Genomic DNA, 19,977 nt, shown 5'->3' with positions numbered 1-19,977 from the left:
ACCGACTGACTCGTGCAGTTCATCAGACTCGCTGAGTCTGTTCATGGACTCGACGAGTCCAGTCGTGAAACCAGATTTATTTTGTTTTAATGTGTTTCTGTGTTTTCTAGATTGTTTGTTATTTGTTGTGCAGGAACCATGTTTTCTAGGGGTCAGACTTCTCAAGGTAGCCAAGGGGATCACCCTTGGTTAGATTTCCCAAGGGTTGAATCCAAATCAACCATGACTAGATGGAAGAAAAAGCTCGCTGACATCAAGAGGAAAGACATCTACGTGCCTAATGCCATAAACTGGGGATGGCTTGGAGAGGTTCATTACGAAGAAGAATTGGCGCCTGATTTGATGAAAACTTTTGTCCATAATGGCGCTTCTATAATCTGTGATGGATGGAGTCGGTTTTTCCGGATCCAGGAGCCGGTATTTCAAGAGCTTTGTTGGGAGTTCTTTTCCACGATTACCTTCTGAGGAGGAGAAGATTTTTATAACCCCGGGAGCCTCACTTTTTGTCTAGGGGGCGAGGTCCGCCAATGCTCCGTGGTAGAACTTGCTTGGCGTTTGGGAATTTATGACCAACAATTGGTTAATACAGCTGCTTTTGGTACATTTTTGGAACACTCTCAAAAGGTGTTCCCGGATGGCATTACAAGCTCACGTTGGTGGAACACTATCGCCAACGACGTTTATATTCCTAAATCTGCCCAAGAGGGTAGCATCCGATCACCCACTCACCGCCTTATCCACCGCCTAATAGCCAGCACAATTAACCAAAGGAAAGATGACGACAAGGTTCCAAACCTTGATGTTTTCTACCTTTGGTGCATTATTACACCAAACGTTTTTTGTAACATTCCATGGTGTTTGGCCACTTATTTAAGCGAAGGGGCAGTTAAGGACCGCAAAACATCAAAGATTAATGGCGGGATGTTTGTGACCCGTTTGGCTCATTCCTATGGATTAATGGGTGCGGGAGCATGGGGGATGTTAACGGAGGTTCCAACCCCTCCTTTTAATACCATACTTTTCAGAAGGGCAAGGATTGTCGAGGATATTGGTGGAGGAGATTTATCATACCCCGTGATGACGTGGTAATTGGTCCCGCGGAGCCGGGTTGGCGAGTGAGGAGGCGTGAGCGGGAAGTGGAAGAGGAACCGCCGGTGATTCCGGTTGATCATGACGAAGTACCAATGGATTGGTACAATGTCGAGATAAGGCGAATTCAAGATCTAATGGCGAGGGGTATAAATTTTAGCAACGAATCCCACGTTCGGCTTTTTGATCATTTTCATATTCCACACACTGATGGGGGTAACTTCCCCTACATTCCATCTTGGGACGAGGTCATTAGCGCGAGGCGTAGTGGAGCCGGAGGAAGTGGAGCTATGCATGGAGGGGACGATGATGAGGAAGCGGATGAAGACTAGTTTATTTTTATTTGTGTTTTGTTGAACAATTTATTATTTTTATTTGTTTGGTTTTGGTTGTTTGAATTTTAAGTACGTTAGGATTTATTTAATTTATGTTCTCATGGGTTGTTTTTAGTTTTCTTTTCAGAATTTGGAATGGGTCAAGTCTAAAAGGTCTCGAAAGTTATAGGAGTTTCGAGTCTAAGCGAAAGGGTTAATTACGTCCAAGTTTTGAGTCCGGTCATAAGGAGCATTAAAAATGAGTCTTATTACTGAAGAGGGGTATTAGAATTAATCCAAATCTGAAGAAATTGGAGTCTATACAAACAGACCTGGAGCAGGAAGCGAAGTATTTTCACCCAGCGGTTGACTCGCCGAGTACATCTTCGGATTCGACGAGTCCAAGAGTAAACCCGTGATTTCTGCACTTTCCCGCTATAACTCGCCGAGTCTGCCCACTGACTCGACGAGTTGATATGACTTTCACCACTTCGCTGCTGCCTTGATGCTTATATCCCACGGCGTTTGGTTCTGATTTCTGGAAATTTCCGAGAGTTTTTCCTACGTTTTTGGAGCTTTCAACCACACGTGACATGACACCCAAGGCATGGATGAGCTGTTCCCATGTCTAAAGTCAGCTGCAGATGGAGCTAAATTGAAGAAGATCAGCCTCGCCACTACTATCCCAGGGGAGTTTGTTCCAATTCCCTCTTTATTTTATTGTTCTTTATCATGCATAATATGCAATGGGGACATTGCATAAATTAAGTGTGGGGTAGGGGGTTGGTTACAATAGTTAAAATTTTAGTTAAATTTTGAAAAATTTGAAATTTTTGCATTAAATTACTAGGACTTAATTTAGAAAATTTTGGTAAAAAGCAATTAGGATTCCATACTAGTGTTATGTTTGATGATTGCATGAAAACCCAAATGTTTAGTCGAGCCTATACACGTTCTAGTGCATTTGTGGCCTCCTTTATTCTAGTGAAATCATGGGACAAAAACACAACCTCGCTTAGTTTGAGGGATGCAATAAGTTTAGCATCGTGTACTTGAAATGTATCTAGAAAATTTTTTATCTTTAATCAATAAAGGTTGAAGTTGAGCGCCCCTGCTTAAGCATGTAGGTATTGAGTGAAAAAAGTGAGTTACATGTAATAAAAAAAAAAGAGAATTACAAGAAAAGTTGAAAGAGTTTTGGAGCTATTAAAGTGTAAATTTGAAGATCAAAATTCCAAAAATTCAAAAGTTGAAGATACCCAAAAATCAAAGAAAATTAAAAAAGGTGGCAAATTTGAAGAATTCGAAGAAATCAAAGTTCAAACGATAAAGGAAGTGAAGAATTCCAAAAAGCTCCATAGTGGTATCAAAAATTGTAATTTTTAGATTATATACGCTTGGGTTGCTCAACCAAAAATACCTTGAGACTAGGAGGTTTTCTGCGGATGGATTCGGAGGGATGCATAAAATGAGCATTGCTCAAAAGACGTGGGCGAGTGTTTATGAGGATTGTGAGTATTTAGGATGAGGGGGGTCGTTTAGGAAAAATTTAGACACAAATGCATGCGTTGTGGTTTTGGCATAATGGCTGTGTTTGATTGGGATTGTCTTATGTGATTTTAGTGTGCTAAAATTCAGTTTTGCTTGGGGGCAAGCAAAAGTCAAGTGTGGGGCATTTTGATATGTGCATATTTAGCCCTTTATTTAATATTGATTTTTATCATTTATTAGCTATTTATTTGCATATTATGGACAAAAGATACTTAAAAGTGTTTGAATTGTGTTTTCAGTCCAAAAGGAATGCTCGGAAGCAAAAAGAAGCAATAGTAACCATCGGGAAGTTTTGGAATGATCAAAAGAAGAAAAGACTAAAAAATGGAAGGAACTCGGCGAGTCTGGCATCGGCTCGACGAGTCTCTACGAAGATTCGCGAAGTTGAGGAATCCTTAACTTGCCGTACACGGGGATTAAGTGATGGACTCGAAGAGTCGGCCATGGACTCGGCGAGTCGGGTCGAATCTATAAATACGGTTTCTCATATCGATACAAAAAAAATCCAGAGAACCCTTGGGGGAGAAAAGCTGCGAACTAAAGTCAGAGAAGATCTAGAGAACGAAGATCCAACCCTAAATCTGATTCCGAAGGAGATTAGAGGCAATTCTCCTTATTCTTAATTCAATCTATTGTTTTTCATCATGTATAGACATATAGATTTCGTTTTTATGCTTTCAATTGCCTTAATCATGAGCTAAAACCCTTTAACTTCTGTTTGGGGAGACAATGTTAAGACTATGGTTTGATTTATGGTAGGAATAGTTTAATATTGGTGATTTTGTTAATTTAAGCTTGTTAAAGAACCTTATGTGTGAATGATAACTATTTTTCTGTCAATAGGAAGATAATTAAGTTGCATGAACATCTCTTAATTGTTTACCTCGTATAATTTATGTGAACACTTTATTATATGACTAGGATTAGCGAATGTGAAACTAGAATTAATAAGAAAATAGGTAAATTTACGTGTGAGCTTGTGTGATGAACCATCAACAAGAGGTTATCTAAAGGGCCAATTTAGTTAACCATTACAAGTCTTAATTAACCCGAATAAATAACCTAGGGAATTAAATTAATTTAGACAACTGGCCACTGTTTGAGTTAGTTTGCTTTCTAAGGATTAGTGTAGCGAATGTGAACCTAATCACCTGAATCGGTAGTCAATAGAAGAATTAATCCATTGCACTATTACCATAAAATCAACCATAGGATCAATTGAGTTGAACCTAAACAGAAGTCTCCTTCATTATTGAATTTAGTCGAATCTTTGCTTATCTAGTTTTTAGTTAATTAGTTTAAGTATTAGTTAGTAAGTTTCTAGTCTTGTAAAACTAGAGAAAACCCTCTCTTTTATTATTGGTTAGTTGCTATTAGATAATTTTAGTAATTAGTTTAAATTGTCGTTCCCTGAGTTCGATACCCTGCTTACTAGAACTATACCACCAATAGACAGGTCCACTGCCTTTTGTGTGATTAATTTAAATTTTATAAGTAGGATTAAAACTAGTTCGTTTTACACACATCATCTATCTAGGTCAAAAAATGAGGTCAAAACTTCATGCAAGGACTCAAAACTCAACCATTCTTCCGATCTAGGACATATAATCACAAGAGGACCTTAATGATCCATAAAGTTGCCAACTTTATGGATTCCAACCACACCAACTAACCCAAACATGAAGAACAAGGAAAAGAAACCTAGATCTAGAAACATGAAGCATAAAGGTTGGAACTTGAAGACTCACAATGGTCCTGAAGATAAGCTAGAAAGTGGAGGATGAGCTTGCTTGCTGGTTCTTCACATAATGGATGCCTTCTTCTTCTTCTTCTTCTTCTTCTTCTTCTTCTTCTTCTTCTTCTCACCAAAAATCACCACAAACTCTCAAAAATCACCAAAAATCACCACAAACTCTCAAAAAATCAACAATGGAGGCTAAGGGTGCTTCTAGGTCGAAAGGGAGGTGATTGAGGCTGAGGGTGTGCAAACTCTAGCTATCACATCCCTTAAATAGGGCTTAAGGCCCGAAAATTAGGGTTTTACATCCTGGCCATCGCCACGTCGTGGCTAACATCATGCAACGTCGTGGGGACCAAAATGAAAGAGCAATGCAACTGGCGTTGACCACATCGTAGTGCTTCTTTTGCCCGTCGTGGTCACCACAAAACTTATTAGTTAAAACTTGAATTGCCAAAACTCAAAAGTTTTATTTATCTGGAACTTGGTGTTACAATATGTGTATCTATACTTCTAAAAATGTATATATATATATATATATATATATATATATATATATATAATACATTTTTATTATTCTAAGAATATATTTATACTTCTCATAACCTATTATTACGTTTCAAATGATATAAATATTCAAAAATAATATATATATATATATATATATATATATATATATATATATATATATATATAGAGAGAGAGAGAGAGAGCGAGAGAGAGTTAGGTTCAAATGTTTTTAACAATTATTGTGTGCATGAATGCACCAATCAAAAATTAGGAAAATATTAAATAACTTTTTAATTCAATAAGGGTATTTTGGAGATTTTGTATTCTAAATTAATAGAAGCATTTAATTGAAATCCTATAACTAAGGAAAGAAAATAAATATTTGACCAAATCTTTCTCTTATATCACTACAGGTTCTTCTTCTTTGCATCACTCCACAAAAAAAAATCAAACGACGTACATGTTGTGAATCATAGGCGGCGTCACAAGAATCCATCATCGACGCGGCCCTCCTTATCTGAGGTTTCCATCGCCACTTTCTTCTTCTCCCAGAACAACAATCAAACCCACAAAATAAATGGCAGACCTAGAAGAATCAATCGGGTGTTCAAGATAGAAATTGCAAACGAACTTGCCTCCACTGTCATTCATTCTCCTATACAATCGTCATTCTTGACTTTTTAAACCACCTACCATGAGAATCCATGAGACCTTCTCGTCAATCTCGTTTGGAAACCATACCCAGTGGCATCACCGGGGAGGTCAGGACAAACCTTAATTGCCGATGCATCTCTATCTTTCTCGTTTTTTGGGTAATCATCATTCACTTGGTAATTTTCTCATTCCTTTTTCTGTTTGACCTAATTTGAAATTCAGGAGCCATGGTTTCTATTTCATAATTTATCAATACGAAGACATATTTTATTAATCTGAAGGCAAAAAGAAGCTATACATAATCTGATATGAAGGCAGAAATATGATTGCTCCGTTTTGGCTTATGCACTTAATTGTAATTTTTGTAAATTATAAGCAATAAAAACTTGTTAATTCGATGGATAGGATTTGAGTCCCATGGTTTCCGTTTCATATTTTATTGGTATATTGAAATTGAGAATAAATTCTATATGATTTGTAAAGCCTAGGCTTAGGCCCCTCTATGATTCGAGCATACAATTTAGCCACCAAATTACTTTACAAACTTTTGGTTAGTATTAAAAACAAGTATTATTTCATGAGTAATCGATTCTTCTAGTTTGCCCTTTGCTTTTTGAAAATTTCATTTTTGTTTAACTTGTAAACAATATGAGTGGTTTTGGGGATTAGGTTTTTTCACTATTTTTTCTTTCTGCTCATTCAAAACAACAAATAATAAGTAATTTTTCATAATCATACCCAACTTCTTGATAAATTTTCAAAACCACCATATTTTTTAAGAGTGATTGATTTCTTTAGTTCATGATTTTGCTATTTATGATCCTGATTTTTAGGGTCAATCTAACAGTATACATAATTGCTTGATTACAAGTGAAAAACATTATTTATTCTCGATTTCAATGTCCTTATTTGTCAATGTATTCTGAATACTAATTTTCCAGAAAAACCAAATACATAATATAATGTATTCTGTAAGAATACATTACGCTCCAAATAAATTATTTATTATTGATTTCAATGTCCTTGTCTATCAATGTATTCTTACATAATACTAGTTTTCCAGAAAAATCAAATACACAATATAGTGTATTTTGTAAGAATACATTATGCTTTGTATAATCTATTATGTTAGAATATATTCGGTTAGAATTTAAAATGATAATTTCACTTTAGGTTTAATGATTATTTACGAATGTTTTTTTTTTAAAATTTTATAATATGTATTTTGGTTACACGATAGTAATAGGTAATTGTATGATGTTATTTTGGTTGAGTCAAATGGTTTTGCTTAACTAGTTGGTAATACTTTTTTCAAGAATATTATTGTGGTATTCTGATAGAAATTTAGTTAATTAATATGTTTAATGTGCAGTTGTTATACATGTATCACCATAAAAAGGTAATTAATTTGTTTGTGTATTATTTTGGTTCAATTTGTGATTTTGAATTCCAGTTTTTATTGTCCCTTGTTATTGTATATTTGGAATATAAAGTTATATTAGCAGTAAATACGATACTTTTGAATGTATTCTATGTATTCTGTCATAATGTATTCTGCCATAATGTATTCTATGTATTCTGTCATATTCTATGTATTCTACCAGAATATATAAAGTGATAGTTAATTGCAAGTAACATGTGTTTAACCATTATTAGTTTTTGTTGTATTTGTGATAAGAATGTCTGGAAGAATGCGTTGAAGACCTAATAAGAATAACTTGAAGAATGAATAAAGTTTGATCATACTCACAATTTAAGAATGTTGTTATTTTGTAAGAATTTTATTCATTTTTGTTGATATTCTTTTAGAATATGTATAATTATATTAAAATGTATAAGACTTTTAGTCTGTAAGAATATGTATGAATTTGTATTTAAATTCGGATGTATAAGAATATATTAGAATGTTGTTATTTTTCAACCTCGATTCAAGAATTTTGTTATTCTTCAATAATATTATAATAAAATAAAATTCTGAAAGAACATCATTCTAGGAAAAAAATATTCTGACAGAATAAAATCGGTTATGTTTATAAATTACATTAGAATTAAAATTGAATTAATTAAAAACTTCAGATTTTTAAAATTAGGAGAATTAATTATCCTTAAAAATCCAAAAATTTCGTTTTATAAATGTAGTTTATTGTCCAAAATATCTTTTTGCTAAAATTTGTGTGATTATATAGTACATGTTATCCCATTGTAATATCATACACTCTCAAATCATGTTCATTGATTAATTTCATCCGTTGGTCCAGATCTGTGCATTCTGGCACACAATAGTTAGTAAAAACAAAACAACCTAAGCATATATATATATATATATATATATATATATATATATATATATATATATATATATATATATATATATATATAAAGAAATAACATTATTTAAAAAAACATAAATACGATGTTTAGTAAACATTTTTTTTGTATATAAATATGTTTTTTTCTACATGGATATGTATAATTTGAAAAAAAAAAAAACAGAATTAAGGTAAAACATAAAATAATTGCAATTAAAGGGTTTTCTTGCAAAATTTATTTCGAGGTAATCTAGAAACTTATGACAAGAATAGAAAAAATGTTGAAAATTTTCGGTTTTAATGCACCTAAAAGGCGCATTAGGCACGGAGCGTTTCGGAACGTTTGAGAGCTTCTAGCTACTATCGTTTGACAAAACACTTCGTTTTAAAAGAAAAACCTTGTTGGTGCTACAAGTTTTTAGTATTTAGTTTAAACAAAATGCTTCAAATTCAAAAGTTACATCACGTATCGTTTAACAAAACGCAACTAGCTACCCGCTAGTTTTGTCGAACACACCCAAAAGTGATTTTAATATATATATATATATATATATATATATATATATATATATATATATATATATATATATTCTTTAAAAAAAAAAAGATAACTTAAGACTTTCATATCATTTTTGCTGTAGAGTACTCAATGTTTTGTTTTTTCAAAATAATGAAACTCTCCGTACATAATTTTAACAAAGGTCACAGTTCTTGAGTCATAAAATATATGAGTTAATTGCCTCACAATGAGGTCTAAAAGTTGAGAGGCAAAATTTTAGAAATAAGACACATGGTTCAAATCTTAGTACTATCAAAATATTGGTAGTGTTTTGCTATTTTCTCATATTGAGTTTGTAATGGAACAATTTTGGTTTCAAATTATGTGATATGAAAAGCCACCAACTTGTGCGTGAATCATTCTGTGGTATATGTTTTGGCTTGCAACATGAAAAAAATAAGAAGAGTATACATAACTATGATTTGTTTGATGCACTGTGTATACTTTTAATTAAATGCACGGATCTAGAAAATCTAGTTTTAACAAACGTAGAGATATTGTTCTTTTTTTATTATTATATTTTCTGGAATAAAATAATGATATTTTAATCTAGCAACTCAAACTCTAGTTAGGCCGTCACAATACAACTCATGAAATGTTGCTATTTAAGACTTTAACCTCTTGTTTGTCTTCCTGGGTGGGGATTGGGGAAGTGCGTGATTGGCTAACAATTTGTGTATTTTGATGTTGATATACCATTACGTAATTTTCACGACTTTCACTATAGTTGCTTTCAATCTTTCAAATGCTCCATGCTACAAGTCTTATCTGGTGTTTTTTACAAATAGGGCTTTTGATTCGTCTACGTATTGCTTAACCGACAATTTTACATGCATATAACCAAAAAAGACTTTAATATCAGTGTTCTTTTGTATTCAGGTCGAGATATCCTTTGATTAAATTCAATCGTATTTGATCATTTGTTGAGATGTCAATATTAGTTGCTCCCATTTACATATCCGTGTCTTTATATTCATTATTTCCTTAATTTAAGAATTGTGAGTCATAACTCATAAAAATCTTTATGGGAAAGATTTGTTGAAAATATAAATATCACATGGTTTAATATTTAAAAAGTATATGCTCGGATGCTCCTATCATATTATATCTTTTCAAGAAAAAAACTTTTAAACTAATTACTAGGATTACAGGAATATTGGCGTTACCTTTGAGAATTATTTGAATATAATAATTAAAAAAAGAAAGTGAATTCAAATTTTGAAAATTAAAAATTCTTAAAAGTATGGTGAATTAGCCCATTCTTAATAATTATATATTTTATGTTTTCATTATTCATAGAAATTTTTTAAGGATATATTAGTACGCAAATCCCTTGATAGCTTCGTGACCTCCTGAAGATTTGAAATGTTATTCGATCCGTTTAATTGATTTTCAGATTACTTTATTTGATGTAATCGATCGATAATGTAATACTTTTAAGTTAACCATAAACAAACTCAATAAGATTGGGCATAATCAGTTTTGAAATTAGAGTAAATTACTGAAGACGTCCCTATGGTTTGGTCAAAATTTCGCGTTTGGTTCCTAACTTTTCTTTTGCACTCGGATCGTCCATGTGGTTTGATTTTGTTGCGTTTTTCGTCCCTTACATACATTAAATTAGGGACCAAACGTGCACTTTTGACCAAACCATAGGGACGAAAAACGCAACGAAATCAAACCATAGGGACGATCCGAGTGCAAAAAAAAATTAGGGACCAAACGTGAAATTCTGACCAAACCATAGGGACGATTTCAGTAATTTACTCTTTGAATTATTTGTTTTGGGTAAATGGCACAAAAAACACTCTTTTTACACAGAAATTCGATTTTGACACTGTGTTTTTTTTGTGTCAATTTTAACACTGTGTTTTCCAATTTGTTACAATTCTGACCACTTGACCGGTTAACCAGGTTGCATGCTGACGTGGCATGATGACGTGTCAGTTTTGATGACGTGGCATGCTGACATGATATGCTGACGTGTCAAAATTGAATTTTTTTCTCACAAAAACACTAAGTTTTCATTTTTTTTCGATTTTGACACTAAGTTTAATTTTTTCTTTCAACTTTGACATTATGTTTTTTTGTTCCAAATCGAACATCATTTTTTTCAATTTTGTTCAATGTTGACAATTTTTTATTTGAAACCGTATAAATATTTTTTTAATACATTTAAACCGTATAAATATGTTTTTTTTTCATTTAAAAACCATAGTTTTGTATAAATACATTTTTTTTACACTCAAACCATATTTTTATGTATAAATATGTATTAGTTATATAAAAATTGTATTTTATATTAAATATGCAACTTTAAAATGTGGTTTTTAAACGAAAAAAATATGTTTATACGGTTTAAAATGTAATAAAAAAAATATATTTATACGGTTTCAAATGGAAAATAGACAAAATTGAACAAAATTTGATAAATGATGTTCGATTGGAACAAAAAAACATAGTGTCAAAATTGAAATAAAAAACTAAACTTAGTATCAAAATCGAAAAAAAAGTGAAAACTTAGTGTTTTTTGTGGAAAAAAAAATCTATTTTGACATGTCAGCATATCATGTCAGCATGCCACGTCATCAAAACTGACACGTCATCATGCCACGTCAGCATGCAACCTGGTTAACCGGTCAAGTGGTCAGAATTGTAACAAATTGGAAAACACAATGTCAAAATTGACACAAAAAAAAAACACAGTGTCAAAATCGAATTTCTGTGTAAAGAGAGTGTTTTTTGTGCCATTTACCCATTTGCTTTTGGGTTATTTTGCTTGGTTTACTGGTTTAACCCAAAGTTCCATATGTTTTACGGTAATTGCTTTTCATTTACAAACAAAAAAGATTAATATAGCTTTTCGTTCTTTTTATATATTTTGTCTTATAAAGATTATTCATCTCGTAACTATCTCAAATGATATTTTATTAAGTAATACTAATACTACTTTTATTTTGATCAAATTTTGTATATCTATAAGCTTTATTTTGGACTAATTTCAATTTGTCTTTGTAAATTGGTAAATGTAATGTTGGACTAATATTGTGCTCTAGACCTATAGTTGTTTCAATACCTTATATGTGCATGAAACAAGTGCTAACCCAAAAATTTGAGGCAAGCATTGGGCATTTTATAACCTTAGTATGGTATTTAGAACTATCAATGGGACGGGTTTGGAACAAATCACACTTCATCCAAACCCTTTAAAAATTAAGAAAACATGACCCGTCCCGTTTCAATAACCCTCAAGGTTTTGAATAATCGAATTTATACTCGTATCTACCGAATCAACAAATACCCGACCCATTAACCCGATCATTTTTCAATATTACAATTTCACAATTTTGATAATTACCAGAAATTAATATTTATCAAAAAAGATAAAATATCTACTTAAACAATATATACATTACTTAATACTTAAAATCCAACACAATAAGAATTACATTTTACTTAGACATAGAGTTGGATATTTTGGCGTTATATATATATATATATATATATATATATATATATATATATACATATATATATATATATATATATATATATATATATATATATGGGAAAATGAATATACATTACAGTCTCACCTAAGCTTAGGTACTAAACCTCATGAAAATGCGTTGTTTTACTATATAAAGATTGCGGTTAGAGGATTCACGATTAACAATTGAAGATGTAGATTCAAGATCGACGCAAAAGTTTTGATAAGGAAATAAGAATATTGATTATCTTATATCTTCGTGACAGTGGAAAAAAGTAATGTTCACTGTGGTAAAGTAATAAACGATAATGGAGGAAAGAAAATAGGGATGATAAAACAATAATGGAGGAAAGAAATGTTATCGAGGATAATATATTTACCAAGTGAAAACCAAATCGGGTATATTTACTAAGTTAAAACAACATATTTTATAGGTTTAATACTTAAGCTTAGGTGGGACTGTAATGTATATTCTCTATCCCCTATATATATATATATATATATATATATATATATATATATATATATATATATAGAGAGAGAGAGAGAGAGATAAGATCGGGTGAAAACTCGTGAGGACACCTTAAAAAAATCTAAAAAAAATACAAATCATAAAATCGAGCATAGATCTATGTCCGGGAGAAAACAAAATTGGATCATTAAAATTGAATTGTGGATCATAATGATGAAAAATAAAAAATTAAAATTGAATCATTGATCAATTTTAATGATGCAAAAAAAAAATTTCCAATTTTTTTTTCTCCCGGACATAGATCTATGCTCGATTTTATGATTTGTATTTTTTTTCAATTTTTTTAAGGTGTCCTCACGAGTCCTCATTTTAAAATGACTCCTCATACGAACCTGACTATATATATATATATATATATATATATATATATATATATATATATATATATATATATATATATAGCTGAGTTATTGTGAGAGCTAAAAAACGTGAGAACTTGCAAACTACGCATCAGCATTCATATGGACTGCGGACGCAAATATGCATGCATGCATATATTGCGAATCAGCAGTCATATGGACTGCGGACGGAGATATACATACATGCATCAACAATGCATATATATAAACATTTTTCAAAAAAAAAAAAAAACCGTCAAATCTTTTTTTGAGCTTAGATATTTGTTAGACGTTGTATTTCGTTAATATTAGTTGTTTTGGTTTTGTTAAATGATGCGCGGATTATGAGTTCTCAAGTTCTCAAAAATATTTAAGTTCTCAAAAGAACTTGCGTCTATGTGTTTATATATATATATATATATATATATATATATATATATATATATATATATATATATATATATATATATATATATAAGTAAATAGGGCGGGTTATAAATGGAGCGAATAGTCAATGATCCATACCCAACCCATTTAATAAAAGGGTAAATGGGTATGGTTCGTAAACGGGTATATGAATCGAAAATTGGTAGCGTAGGGTTGGTGGGAGGAGGTTGGACATGCTATCGGGGATGATGCCGCGCTGGACAAGATGACATGGAGCGATTTCTCGACCCGGTTCAAGGCTGAGTTTACACCGGTGATTGAAGTGCAGCAGTTAGCCCGGGAGTTTCAGGACCTGCGACAGACTACAAAGACAGTGGCGGAGATCACCGCCAAGTTCAGGGAGAGAGCCCTTCTGGTTCCGCAGTATGTGGCGGACGAGGAGATGAAGAATGCTCGGTACCACGAGATGTTGAGGAGCAATATCAGTCAGTTTGTGAGTAGGTCTAGCTCCAAGACGCTGGAAGATATGATCGCTCGGGCCAGGGAGAGAGAGATTGATCTTGAGACAGAAAAGAGGAGAAAGTCGGCAGAGATTCAGATATCTATGGGATCGGGCAAGAGGCCCAAGACATCAGATTCTAGATTGAGAGGTCCTCAGGACCGGGGCCGTTGTGGAAAGTGCGGCAGGACGTACGAGGGTGCGTGTAGGAGTGGCAGCGGTGGTGATTCTGGTTGCTTCAAGTGCAGTCGGATAGGTCATTTTAGCAGGGATTGTACTGTTACCACCACCCAGAGACCTGACATGATATGTTTCCATTGCATTCAGAGGGGCCACAAGAAGGCCCAATGTCCGAGTTTGCATTCAGCAGGACAGGTGATAGCACCTGCCCCTGCAACCTTGAGGATCACCGACGGCCGTCAGGTCCGGGCGGAGGCGCCTGCAGCGAGGAGCAGGGCGTATCAGTTGGTTTCAGAGGAGACATAAGCAGCTCGATGTGTCAGGTGCGTATCTTTCATTTCTCTATCAGTTTATGTTAAGATGTTATTGTTATGGTTCTGCATCGATATGGGTAATGATATTTCGGAATTTTGTGTGGTCTGCTTGTGATTGAGTTATATGCCATCTGCATACCCTGGATTTTGAATGATAGTTGGAGGTCGTCTCCTTTAGAGTAGGTTACCTAGGATACAGTGATTGTAGCATGCATGTGTGGGACTCGGTAGTGTCTCGCTAGTTTTCGGGGAAGGTATCGTTTGGGAATAGATCGGTTAGATCACCAGTTATGGTAATTGTGGGATGACCACAGAGTGGCTAGAGGATGGTAGTGAGAACTGGGAATACTTCCAAGCTGCGACCTGTAAAGAGCTTGATGAATCGAAGTGGGGGAGAGCCACCCGAGTGGCTCAGGGCAGGAGTAAGTGCAAGACTGGGTTGGGTTCGCAGTTCTGGGGAGGAAGGAAGCGGCTCAAGTGGCTGCCTGGATTGAGGAGCATGTAAGTTGGGAGTCGGGGAAACTTTCCAACCTTGTGTTTGTGTATTCGCGATTGGTTGATGACTGGTTCGGGGAAAACCAGGTCGGAGAGCTTCCGGGAGGGTGCGAGATTAGTCAGGATATAAGACTGCGGGATAGCCGCATCATTCCCCAGCAACGAGTCAGCGAGGGAAGTGTTGTAAGAATGCGGGTAAGTCGTAGCATTCTTTAGCAGCTCAGTTAGCGGAGTGTAGGAGGGGGCCTGTATCTCCTAGTTCGCGGAGGGTGGGCGGGGGCCCATATCTCCTATTTAGCATGATAAGAGTCAGGAAAGAATAGCAAGTTGAGATTAGAGGAGGAGTGGGCCTGCATAGCCCTGGATAGGTGAGATCTGCGGGAGAGGCCGCTCCGAAGTATAGTTTGGATGAGACCCGTGGGCGAGGCCCGTGTACTTATGGCAGCAGGTGGGACCTGGTAGAGACCTTAGGGTTGAGGTAGGGGATCGAGGATCCCAGATCTCCTAGAGCCAGAATGGCAAGGTTGGTAGAGCAGTTCAGGTAGTCGTAGTATCTTCAGAAGTCGCTGAGAGCGACTGAGGGATTGTTCTTGCGTTCGGTAACCGGTGGGGGGCCGGTATTTCGGGTAATGGCAGATCAGTTGGGACCAGGGTGGTCTCGGTTCATCCGGAGGCGGGTGAGATCCAATAGAATTTCAGACAGGGGTGGTAATAAGAGGAGTCGTGCGTAGAACGGCTAGGTGATCAGAGATGGCCGGCACTGGGAGTGGCCGGGATTGCAGTTTCAGCAGAAGATTTATCCTTGATGGAGTTCGGAAAGGTTTGATGCTCTTGGAATGACGCCTTGGGAAGGCCATTGGCAGTGCAGGGTAAAAGGGGGGTGAACCCCTTGTATGTCAAGTGTAAGTAATCGGGAAGTACCGGTGGGGTTACCGATGGAATAAGAGTGTTGTACTCGAGGGTAGTAATGATCGGATTATTTTGAAGATGGTATTTTTAAGGATTGGGCCGAGCAGGCAGGGGATGTGACGTTTAGAAACATCGTGGTAAGTTGCAGAGTTGTTAGCCGGAGCGGTCCTTCGAGGGTTTGATCGAATAGGCGAAGTGCGTAACTAGTGGTAAGGTTGTAAGCGGATTGTAAGGTAGTTGACCGTGGCGGACTTCGAGGACGAAGTCTAGTTTAAGTGGGGGAGAGTTGTAACACCCCGAATTCAGAAGACTTGGAAAGGAAAGAAAACCTCAAAATAAGGAAGCGACTCGTCGAGTAGGTGGGGTGACTCGACGAGTAGGAGCGCGACTTGGATCGTGGATTAAGTGACCTACTCGACGAGTCAGAGGACTGACTCGGCGAGTTGGTCAGGTTTTGGGAAAACCCTAAATTCGGACTTGGCACTCTATTTAAGCATCTCATTCTCATTTCCTCAGCCTCATCTTCAGCCACCAGACCCCAAACCCTCACCCACGAAACCCTAGTGCATTTTGTGAGTGTTTGAGCCACCTTTGTGTGATTTGTGTGCTCTTGAAGAGGAAGAAGGAGAAGAAGGAAGTTGGAGGTTCAAGAAGGAGGAAGTAGATCCAGAAGATACACTCCATTGGCTGCATTTCTTGGTAATCAAGTCTTCATCTTGACTTTTGGTTTGTTTGATCTCTTTATTTCCCCTTTAATGAAGTTTTTGGACCAAGAATGATTACTTGTGGGTTTTGGACGTCCCCAAGCAAGATCCCTTCAGATCTGAGAGTATCTAGAGTAGTTAAGGCATAAAGGTGGAATCTTTATGCCATTAGAACTCCCCATGCAAAGTTTAAGAGGTTGTTATGGCCTTTTGAGCAAAAAGGGCCATGCATGGATGTAAAGGTAGTGGCTTTGTGTGTTATTCCGGCCCTAGGAGGTTAGATCTGGGTCCTGGATGTTTTGTGCTTGACGGAAATCATCTGAATAGAACTGGACATAGAGGGACTCGGCGAGTCACTTGTGGGACTCGGCGAGTCAGGCTGTTTCTTGCCCCAAAACCCTTCTCTTAAAGGTATGAGTTGAGTTGGTATGAGACTCAGCCAGTCTGGGTCCATAGTGGATATGAAGATCATCGTACTCGACGAGTTCAAGGAGGAACTCGGCGAGTCTAAGGCAATCTCCTTAATTTATGAAGGTGAACTCGGCGAGTTCGAAGAAGAACTCGGCGAGTCAGATGAAGGAGGGTCCCGATGTGTTGAAGGTGCACTCGACAAGTTCACGAAGAACTCGACGAGTAGAATCGAAGTCCAGAGTATTGTGGGGATTGTGGGACTCGACGAGTTAGTGGGTTAACTCGGCAAGTTGAGTGAACTCGGAGCGTTGACTTTGACCATTGACTTTGACCAAGTTTGACATGGGTTGACTTTTGAGAGTATTGTGGTCTAAATGTTATTTTGGGTATTGATAGTTTGGGAAGCCGAAGGATCAGCAGTTCAGGATTTTGCCGGTTAACAGTCAGAAGTGTTCAGCTAGTCTTCAGCAGTGCGAGGTGAGTCTTCTCACTGTGTGCATGGGTCTACGGCCACAATGCCGACCCATTATGTTTATGTTTATGTTATGTATAGAAGGAAGACCCGGGGGTTAGCCCTAGGCGATTTTTGTTATATGTTTCGGGTTACGACCTGATGTCAGGCGAGGCCCGAGGAATGTTAGGATGCTAGAGGTCTTTGTGATTCTTGCATGTGTCGGTACGATAGGTTCCGGACCGAGGGTCCGATGTCGGGGTAAGCCCGAAGTATGTTAGATAATAGTATGTCTCCGGACCGGGGTTCCGATGCCGGGGCAATCCCGAGGAAGTTCCTTATGTTGTATGTTAGATTATACTTGTCGTCTGTGTGATACTTGTATGTGCCTGGTAGGGGGGTGAGAGTGGGCGAGGTCCCGTATCTCATCACTAGTTGAGTATGGATGGGGTTCCATATCTCGATATTAGCAGAATAGGTGCGAGGCCCGTGATAGAAAGGGGCGTGAGTGTGGGCGGGGGCCCGTATCTCACTACGAGGAGTATGGACGGGGTTCCACTACTTCAGCAGCAGACCAGGGGCGGGGCCCAAGTTAGGCGGGGCCTTAGATCAGGGTATAGTTCGAGTATGTTTATGTATGTTCTAGTATTCTATTTGATTGTATGTATGTGCGTAGCGGGCGAGGCCCGGAGACAGGCGGGGCCTAAGGGAGACAGATCTGTATACCGAGTGAGGCTCGATGCCAGGTGGGACCTGATGCCGGGCGGGGCCCCATGTCGGGCGAGGCCCGATGCAGTGGGAGGGGGCCCAGTATGTGGTTATGTGTTCATGGATATGCGTTTACGGTATGTGGTAGGTTGGGGAACTCACTAAGCTTCATGCTTACGGTTTTCAGTTTTGGTTTTAGGTACTTCCGGTAGCGGAGGGAAGAGCTCGGAATGATCGCATGGCACACACACAAAGAAGTTTTTAGCCTGGGATGTTTACTTTGATAAAATAAATATGTTTGAAATGATACTTGTTTTCATATAAGGATTTATGTATGACTTGTTTATGGTCGATTAATGATTTTCAAACGAAATTTTTGGTCATGATTTTTGGGATGTTACACAAAAATAGTTTCAAAAAGCACAAGATTTAGCAACAGAAGAATTTAATATTTTGAAAAACATAAAACAAGTTTATAACCCACAAAGGATCTTCTTGCAAAGTTAGGAAAGAAAAACAATCACCAAAGAAGAAGATGAAAAAAATAACAACCATTGTAGTTCTTTGGGTCTTCTTGGGAGGCTTGGAGGTTGATGAAGAATGTGGAACATTTGAGACAACAATAGGTTACCAACTTGATGTAGCATGTTAGTCATTTTGATGAACTCTTAATCTTGGAGGCAAATATCCAAGTATTTGATCCAAGAGAGCAAATGAAAGTAGCAATTCCTCAAGTGTTCAAAGCAAGAGAAAAGAGGGAGAGAGTGAGTGCAATTTTCGGTAATTGCCTGCAAAACTAAGACCAAAAGTGCAAGCCTCTACCTAGTTAAAGCATCCACTTAATCTAAAGGTCCTTCACCATTAAGACCTTTAGACAAGCTTGTCCTCCATGCATGCACCCATACATGCTTCTTTTGATTAAAGAATTCAAAAGGCCATCACTATTTTCACTCCATCAATTTTCGGCAATCAAGGAAAAAAGAGTGCAAGAGTTTAAATTTTATAAAACTAAGTTTATAAAATGTAAACTTTTTATTTAGGTAAATGACAAAATTACTCAACTAGTCCAAAAGGTTGTGCATGACTTATTAATTCATACCCTATGTAATAATATGTTACCTATTATTGTAAAATAATTATTTTTATGAAATAAATATTTCAAATTAATTATAAGAGTTTATTGAATATTTATTAAAATCAATTTCTAATAAATAATCAATTGTATCAACTTGTTTTTAGTGTGACCCTTAGGATCATATGTTAATTAACAATATCACTTTAATATGACTCTTGAGCATACTACTTCTTTCAATCTCCCACTTGCGCAAGACTCATATTAGACTGATATAGACAGTGGTGAACGTCTAGCAACATTTCACTGCCCATATCAACATACAAATTTGTGTCATTCAATCATATCCTAATTCCAAGAAGATCAAAGCTACAATTGGTGTATAAGGTAAGTTTATCAGTTATCCATTTCTCACAGACATCATGTTGAACATGAGATACAGATTGCAGTCAATCTCATCTAGTGTTCAACTTTTGGTAAGGCACCTTAGATGTCTAACTCTCAACACATAAGAGGAACAAATCTGAAACATCCCAAAATTCATGACCAAAAATTTTGTTTTTAATTATTAAATAAAACCATAGTTATCAAAACATCCGTCAAAAACAAAAGTCATAGTATCTCAAAACATCATAATCAGAGTATCCATATCAAAAACATATGTCAATATATCAGAGTAAACATCGCAGGCTAAAACATTGTGGTGTGTGCAATGCAGTCATCCCGAGCTCTTCCCTTTGCTATCGGAAGTACCTGAAACCAA

Source organism: Lactuca virosa, chromosome 6 (assembly GCF_052849685.1).
Source record: "Lactuca virosa cultivar CGN04683 chromosome 6, Lactuca_virosa_CGN04683_v6, whole genome shotgun sequence".
Lineage (NCBI taxonomy): Eukaryota > Viridiplantae > Streptophyta > Magnoliopsida > Asterales > Asteraceae > Lactuca > Lactuca virosa.
The sequence above is the reverse complement of the archived record's forward strand: the minus strand, read 5'-3'. Positions refer to the sequence as shown.